The sequence below is a fragment of the Phoca vitulina genome, unplaced genomic scaffold (genome assembly GCF_004348235.1).
Source record: "Phoca vitulina isolate PV1807 unplaced genomic scaffold, GSC_HSeal_1.0 scaffold23, whole genome shotgun sequence".
NCBI lineage: Eukaryota > Metazoa > Chordata > Mammalia > Carnivora > Phocidae > Phoca > Phoca vitulina.
In genome coordinates, this window is record NW_022589726.1 from 27,943,793 (window position 1) to 27,951,431 (window position 7,639).

Here is a 7,639-nt window from a genome sequence, read left to right on the forward strand (position 1 = left end):
TTCATGCAATGAGTCAGCCACGATGTTGTATAACCTGCGACGTCTGCTGTTACTGATCTAATCCTGATGTGAAATAATAGGTATTTAAGGAGAATGCCAAGAAGATCACTTCTCTGCAGTCATGGAAAACTTGCCCTTCTTCCACTCCCCTTATCTTTTGAGAGAGGGAGAGTGAGACCCACAGCTCCAAGAAGCTGGTGGGAGTCCGGCTGGGTGAGCACTGGGCTGAGTTAGGGCTCTTGGCAGGAGAATCACAGTAGGGGAGGGCTGAGTACTCCCCGTAGGTCAGTTGTTTAGCTTTTGAAAAGAAAGGGGGTAGTCTGTTTATTTCTCTTTCCAGTGCCTCCAAAAAGAGTCCAATATTGGTATGCCAATGCAGCATATGCCAATTTATACAGTACTTGATCTGTCGAGGAAACGTCCTTTAAGACTGACCCTGCTAAATTTAGACGGAGCCTGTTCAGTTTTCTCAGATTCCAGGAGCTCAAACTACTTATTAAAAACCTCTCAGTTGGAAATAAGACCGTAGATCTGTCGGCCTTTTGCTGAACCATTAAGCCATAGATACCACTTTTACTGAGGAGGGTATAACTTCAGTTGTTGAGAAGGAGATTATTTGCAGTGGTTCATATCACCATAGTAACTGGATTTTCAAGCAGGCCTGTTGAAATGGAACTTAAAAGTCACACGGAAACAGGTCTACCTTGCACTGGCTTCAAAAGGATCATGTTGGAGAGAGGCAGAGATTCAAGGGCTACATGCCATTTGATCTATGATTACTCAAAGGCACAAGGAAAGAGGTAGGCAATACGCACGTTTGTATCAATATGTTGCAGCATTAAGACAAAAACAGTAGGTATCCCACCACTGACTTGCTGTAAGCAAACAACCCAATGAACAGCCTCTTCTCTCATAACTTTGTGGCTTGAGTTAATGTGGCGTTTGTGAATACAAAACACAAAACCGACATTGGATTTGATTCTTTCAAAAATTTTAACTAGCATTCTAGAACTTATTCACCTTAAAACAGCAAATATATATTGTGTCCTACCCCGTACTGTGTAGGAATATAGTGGGAAAATCAGTATCAAATTTTAGAACTAAAAAGAAATGTAGATTATAAAGTTCTTAAATCATAAATATGAGTGGGGCTTTAAGAGAGATCATTTGCAGTATCTCTAATTGTCAAATGAGGAAGCAAAGTTCCACAGTGATTGAGCAACTTGATGAAGGTCACAGAGCTTATTTTAGGTGGAACTGAAGCTAGAAGCCAAATATTCTGACTTTTGAGAGAGTATTTATTTTTTTACTTTTTATTTTGAGAGAGAGAGAGCACGTGCGCATGAGCACATGCAGGAGATGGGGAGGGGCAGAGGGAGGGAAAGAGAAAATGCCAAGCAGACTGTGCTGAGCACAGAGTCTGATGTGGGGCTCGATCCCACGACCCTGAGATCCATGACCTGAACCCAAACCAAGAGTCGGTCGCTTAACTGACTGAGCCACCCAGGCACCCCAAATATTCTGACTTTTGAACCAGGAGATTAGGAGAAACATAGTAAATTAAAGATTGAGAGATTCTACCCAAGTTACTCACAATTAAAGAGGAAAACAAAATAAATATACATGAAACAAGAACATAAATATAAGAGTGGCAAGGGTTTAGAATTAAGGGTGAGGATGTTCTCATGGAATTTCTTCTTAAATTCCTGATTAATTTTTAAGCACATGGCTTCTAAATATACAGGTTGCAGAAGCGCCTGGGTGGCTCGGTCGGTTAAACATTTGATTCTCGATTTTGGCTCAGGTCATGATCTCAGGGTCATGGGGTCGAGCCTCTCATCAGGTCCACACTCAGTACAGAGTCTGCTTGTCCCTCTCCCTCTCTTCCCCCCAACTTGTGTTCTCTCTCTCTCTCTTTAAAATAAATAAATAAAATCTTTAAAAATAAAAATACAGGTTGCAGTCTGTGAAGTTGCAATTTTAAAAAAGATAATACAGAAAAACATACGGAGGGTTATAAAAGACACGCATGGGTCGATTAACTGAAACTTGGTAACATTTTTCATTTTTGCAAGTCTTTTCTTCCCTCCCTTTTCCCCTTCACCCCCTTCTTTCCCTCTACCCCACTCTTTGTTTTGTTCTTTCTTTCTAAATAAGAGGAATATTGTATTACAGATGAAATTGATAACCCTTGTTTCTCTGCATTTAATTTTTGTCCCAGACGCACTCCCAGGTAACCACTATCATGAATGTATTTTTCAATAAGTATCTATTGAGCCCCTGCTGTGTGTCAGGCAGAGTTCTAGATGCTTGAAATACATCAGTTTTAAAAATAAGAAACACTTCTAATCAAGAATATTTTACATTTTAGAGGAAGAGTTTGATGTGTATCCAATTTTAATTTTTGTGCCTATAAATATGTGTGCACGCGAATAACGTTATTTCTATGTGTTTTTCTTCTATGTGTGTTTTTTTATTATGTTCAGTTAGCCGGCATATAGTACATCATTAGTTTTTGATGTAGTGTTCAACAGTTCATTAGTTGTGTATTTCTGTGTGTATTTATTTATTTATTATTTCATTTATTTATTTTTTAAAGATTTTATTTATTCATTTGAGACAGAGAGATACAGAGAGAGAGAGAGAGAGCATGAGCAGGGGGAGAGGCAGAGGGAGGGGGAGAAGCAGACTCCCCGCTGAGCCGGGAGCTCAATGCAGGATTCGATGTGGGGCTCCATCTCAGGACCTGGAGATCATGACCTGAGCCAAAGGCAGATACTTAACCGTCTGAGCCACCCAGGCGCCTCTTCTGTGTTGTTTTTTTTTTTTTAATTTTATTATGTTATGTTAATCACCATACATTACATCATTAGTTTTTGATGTAGTGTTCCATGATTCATTGTTTGCGTGTAACACCCAGTGCTCCATTCAGTACGTGTCCTCTTTAATACCCATCACCAGGCTAACCCATCCCCCCACCCCCCTCCCCTGTAGAACCCTCAGTTTGTTTCTCAGAGTCCATAGTCTCTCATTGTACGTCTCCCCCTCCTATTCCCCCCTCTTCATTTTACCCTTCCTACTATCTTCTTCTTTTTTTTAACATAAAATGTATTATTTGTTTCAGAGGTACAGGTCTGTGATTCAATAATCTTACATACCTTCTGTGTGTTTTTAAATGCATGCAATTTGTATCCCACTCTGTGTATTAATATGAAGCTGCATCTTGCTTTCTCCACTCAGCATTATGTTTTTGAGACCTACTAATGTCAGAGAGAGATCAAGTTTATTTTTAACTGCTTTAAAGTATTGATATATTTTATCTATTCATTCCTCTATTGAAAGTAATTCAGAATATATCAGGCGTCACCATTGGAATAATGCTGCTGTGTCTTCCTTTTAAGAGTCTCCCATGCAAAAAAAAAAAAAAAAAGAGTCTCCCATGCACATATGTAAGCCCCTTAAAGGTATTTTACCTCGATATGGGTTTGCTGGGTCTTCAGGTAAACTCATTTTCACTTTTCGAGATGGTGCTGAATTATTTATTCTAGTGGTCATACTATTTGATACTTCCATCAGCAGTGATTTTCATCTATCGATAGTCCATAGTCATTTAAACTCTTTTTTTTTTTTTTTTTTTTTTTTTTTTTTTAAAGATTTTTTATTTATTTATTTGAGAGAGAGAATGAGATAGAGAGAGAGAGCATGAGGGGGGAGGGTCAGAGGGAGAAGCAGACTCCCTGCTGACAGCAGGGAGCCCGATGCGGGACTCGATCCCGGGACTCCAGGATCATGACCTGAGCCGAAGGCAGTCGCTTAACCAACTGAGCCACCCAGGCGCCCCATTTAAACTCTTTTTTGACATACATCAGAATTGCATGTTTTGTTTTTGTTTTTGTTTTTGTTTTCAGAGAGGAGAGTATTTGTGTAAAGAGCACTTTGAGAAACGTAAATCTGCAGTTATTGCTGATTTAGTAAGGAATGACCTAAGAGCAACATCCTAGGAAGTGTCTAGGGAAGTAGTTTTTATATTATGGGACAGAAATCTTAACTCCCAGTCTCAATAAGTAGGAAAAACTGGGCTCAGTCCTTCCCTATGTAGGATAGTTGGCTGAAATAAAATAAAGCCAAACCTTTGGAGAAGTAAAAGCATGGGTGATACAAAAATACTAGAAAGAAAACAATACCAATGAGGGTGCAAGTTTAATTATGTGAGAAACCTAAACTTGCAAAAAGATTGTCTAAAAATTAGATTCCAGAGAGTATTTTCCAAGCTGTGTTATAAAACTGATTTCTATAATTAAAACCACCTACCGTGAAAAAAAAAAGATTTCTTCTAAATACTGGCAAACAGCTTATGCTGAGAAACAGTTTAAAAACAGACTTCAGGCGGAGGCGGAGCAAGATGGCGGAGGAGTAGGAGACCTGGATTTCGTCTCCTCTCAGGAATTCAGCTGGATAGGGATCAAACCATTCTGAACACCTACAAACTCAACAGGAGATCAAAGAAAAGAAGAGCAACAACTCTCTGAACAGAAAAGCGACCACTTTCTGGAAGTCATATTCTATCCCTTCATAGTAGTTACCCTTATTTTTGGCATATATATATAAGTTGTTCTCTCTTTAAAATCTTGAGATAGTTTCTTCTAACAGATCAAAATATACTCTAAATCTCTAGTGTATGGTTTTTTTCTACTCCCCTGCCTGATCACATTCTCTCCCTTTTTTCTTTCTTTTTTTTTTTTAATCCTCTTCTTTCTTTTTTCAAACAACTTATCAAATCCTTTTTAAAAATTTTTTATAATTTCCATCTTTACAGTCATATTCCATCCCTTCATCATATCAACCCTTATTTTTGTACATATATAAGTTTTTCTTTCTTTAAAATTTTGAGAGGGACTTTCTTTTAACAGACCAAAATACACCCAAAATCTAGTGTGTGGCACTGATCTATAATCCAGCCTGATCGTATTTGATCACATTCTGTTTTTGTTTTGTTTTGTTTTGTTCTGCTTTTGTTTGTTTTTATCTTTATCTTTATCTTTTTTCTTTTTTTCTTTCCTTTTCTTTTTTCTCTCTTTCCCTTTCTTTTCCCACTGCTTCAGGTCTTTTCTGATTTGTTTAGAGTATATTTTCTGGGGACGTTGTTACCCTTCTAGCATTTTGTTCTCTCATTAATCTATTCTCCTCTGCACAAAATGACAAGACGGAAAAAATCACCTCAACAAAAAGAACAAGAGGTAGTACCGACTGCCAGGGACCTACTCAATACGGACATTAGTACAATGTCAGATCTAGAGTTCAGAATCATCACTTTAAAGATACTAGCTGGGCTTGAAAAAAACATGGAAGTTATTAGAGAAACCCTTTCTGGAGAAGTAAAAGAACTAAAATCGAACCAAGTAGAAATCAAAAAGGCTATTAATGAGGTGCAATCAAATATGGGGGCGCTAACTGCTAGGATAAATGAGGCAGAAGAAAGAATCAGTGAGATAGAAGACCAAATGATGGAAAATAAAGAAGCTGAGAAAAAGAGAGATAAACAACTACTGGATCACGAGGGCAGAATTCGAGAGATAAACGATACCATAAGACGAAACAACATTAGAATAATTGGGATCCCAGAAGAAGAAGAAAGAGAGAGAGGTGCAGAAGGTATAATGGAGCAAATTATAGCAGAGAACTTCCCTAATTTGGGGAAGGAAACAGGCATCAAAATCCAGGAAGCACAGAGAACCCCTCTCAAAATCAATAAAAATAGGTCAACACCCCGACATCTAATAGTAAAACTTATGAGTCTCAGAGACAAAGAGAAAATCCTGAAAGCAGCTCGGGAGAAGAGATATGTAACCTACAATGGTAGAAACATTAGATTGGCAACAGACTTATCCACAGAGACCTGGCAGGCCAGAAAGGACTGGCAGGACATATTCAGAGCACTAAATGAGAAAAATATGCAGCCAAGAATACTATATCCAGCTAGGCTGTCATTGAAAATTGAAGGAGAGATAAAAAGCTTCCAGGACAAACAAAAACTAAAGGAATTTGCAAACACGAAACCAGCCCTACAACAAATATTGAAAGGGGTCCTCTAAGCAAAGAGAGAGCCTAAAAGCAACATAGACCAGAAAGGAACACAAACAATATACAGTAACAGTCACTTTACAGGCAATACAATGGCACTGAACTCCTATCTTTCAATAGCTACCCTGAATGTAAATGGGCTAAATGCCCCAATCAAAAGACACAGGCTATCAGATTGGATTAAAAAACAAGACCCATCAATATGCTGTCTGCAAGAGACTCATTTTAGACCCAAAGACACCCCCAGATTGAAAGTGAGGGGGTGGAAAACCATTTACCATGCTAATGGACACCAAAAGAAAGCTGGGGTGGCAATCCTTATATCAGACAAATTAGATTTTAAACCAAAGACTGTAATAAGAGATGAGGAAGGACACTATATCATACTTAAAGGGTCTATCCAACAAGAAGATCTAACAATTGTAAATATCTATGCCCCTAACATGGGAGCAGCCAATTATATAAGGCAATTAATAACAAAAGCAAAGAAACACATTGACAACAATACAATAATAGTGGGGGACTTTAACACCCCCCTCACTGAAATGGACAGATCGTCTAAGCAAAAGATCAACAAGGAAATAAAGACTTTAAATGACACACTGGACCAAATGGACTTCACAGACATATTCAGAACATTCCATCCCAAAGCAACGGAATACACATTCTTCTCTAGTGCCCATGGAACATTCTCCAGAATAGATCACATCCTAGGTCATAAATCAGGTCTCAACCGGTACCAGAAGATTGGGATCATCCCCTGCCTATTTTCAGACCACAATGCTTTGAAATTAGAACTCAATCACAAGAGGAAAGTCAGAAAGAACTCAAATACATGGAGGCTAAAGAGCATCCTACTGAAGAATGAATGGGTCAACCAGGAAATTAAAGAAGAATTAAAAAAATTCATGGAAACCAATGAAAATGAAAACACAACTATTCAAAATCTTTGGGATACAGCAAAGGCAGTCCTAAGAGGAAAGTATATAGCAATACAAGCCTTTCTCAAGAAACAAGAAAGGTCTCAAGTACACAACCTAACCCTACACCTAAAGGAGCTGGAGAAAGAACAGCAAATAAAGCCTAAACCCAGCAGGAGAAGAGAAATAATAAAGATCAGAGCAGAAATCAATGAAATAGAAACCAAAAGAACAGTAGAACAGATCAACGAAACTAGGAGCTGGTTCTTTGAAAGAATTAACAAGATTGATAAGCCCCTGGCCAGACTTATCAAAAAGAAAAGAGAAATGACCCAAATCAACAAAATCATGAATGAAAGAGGAGAGATCACAACCAACACCAAAGAAATACAAACAATTATAAGAACATATTATGAGCAACTCTATGCCAACAAATTAGATAACCTGGAAGTAATGGATGCATTCCTAGAGATGTATCAACTACCAAAACTGAAACAGGAAGAAATAGAACACCTGAACAGACCTATAACCACTAAGGAAATAGAAGCAGTCATCAAAAATCTCCCAAAACACAAAAGCCCAGGGCCAGATGGCTTCCCAGGGGAATTCTACCAAACATTTCAAGAAGAATTAATACC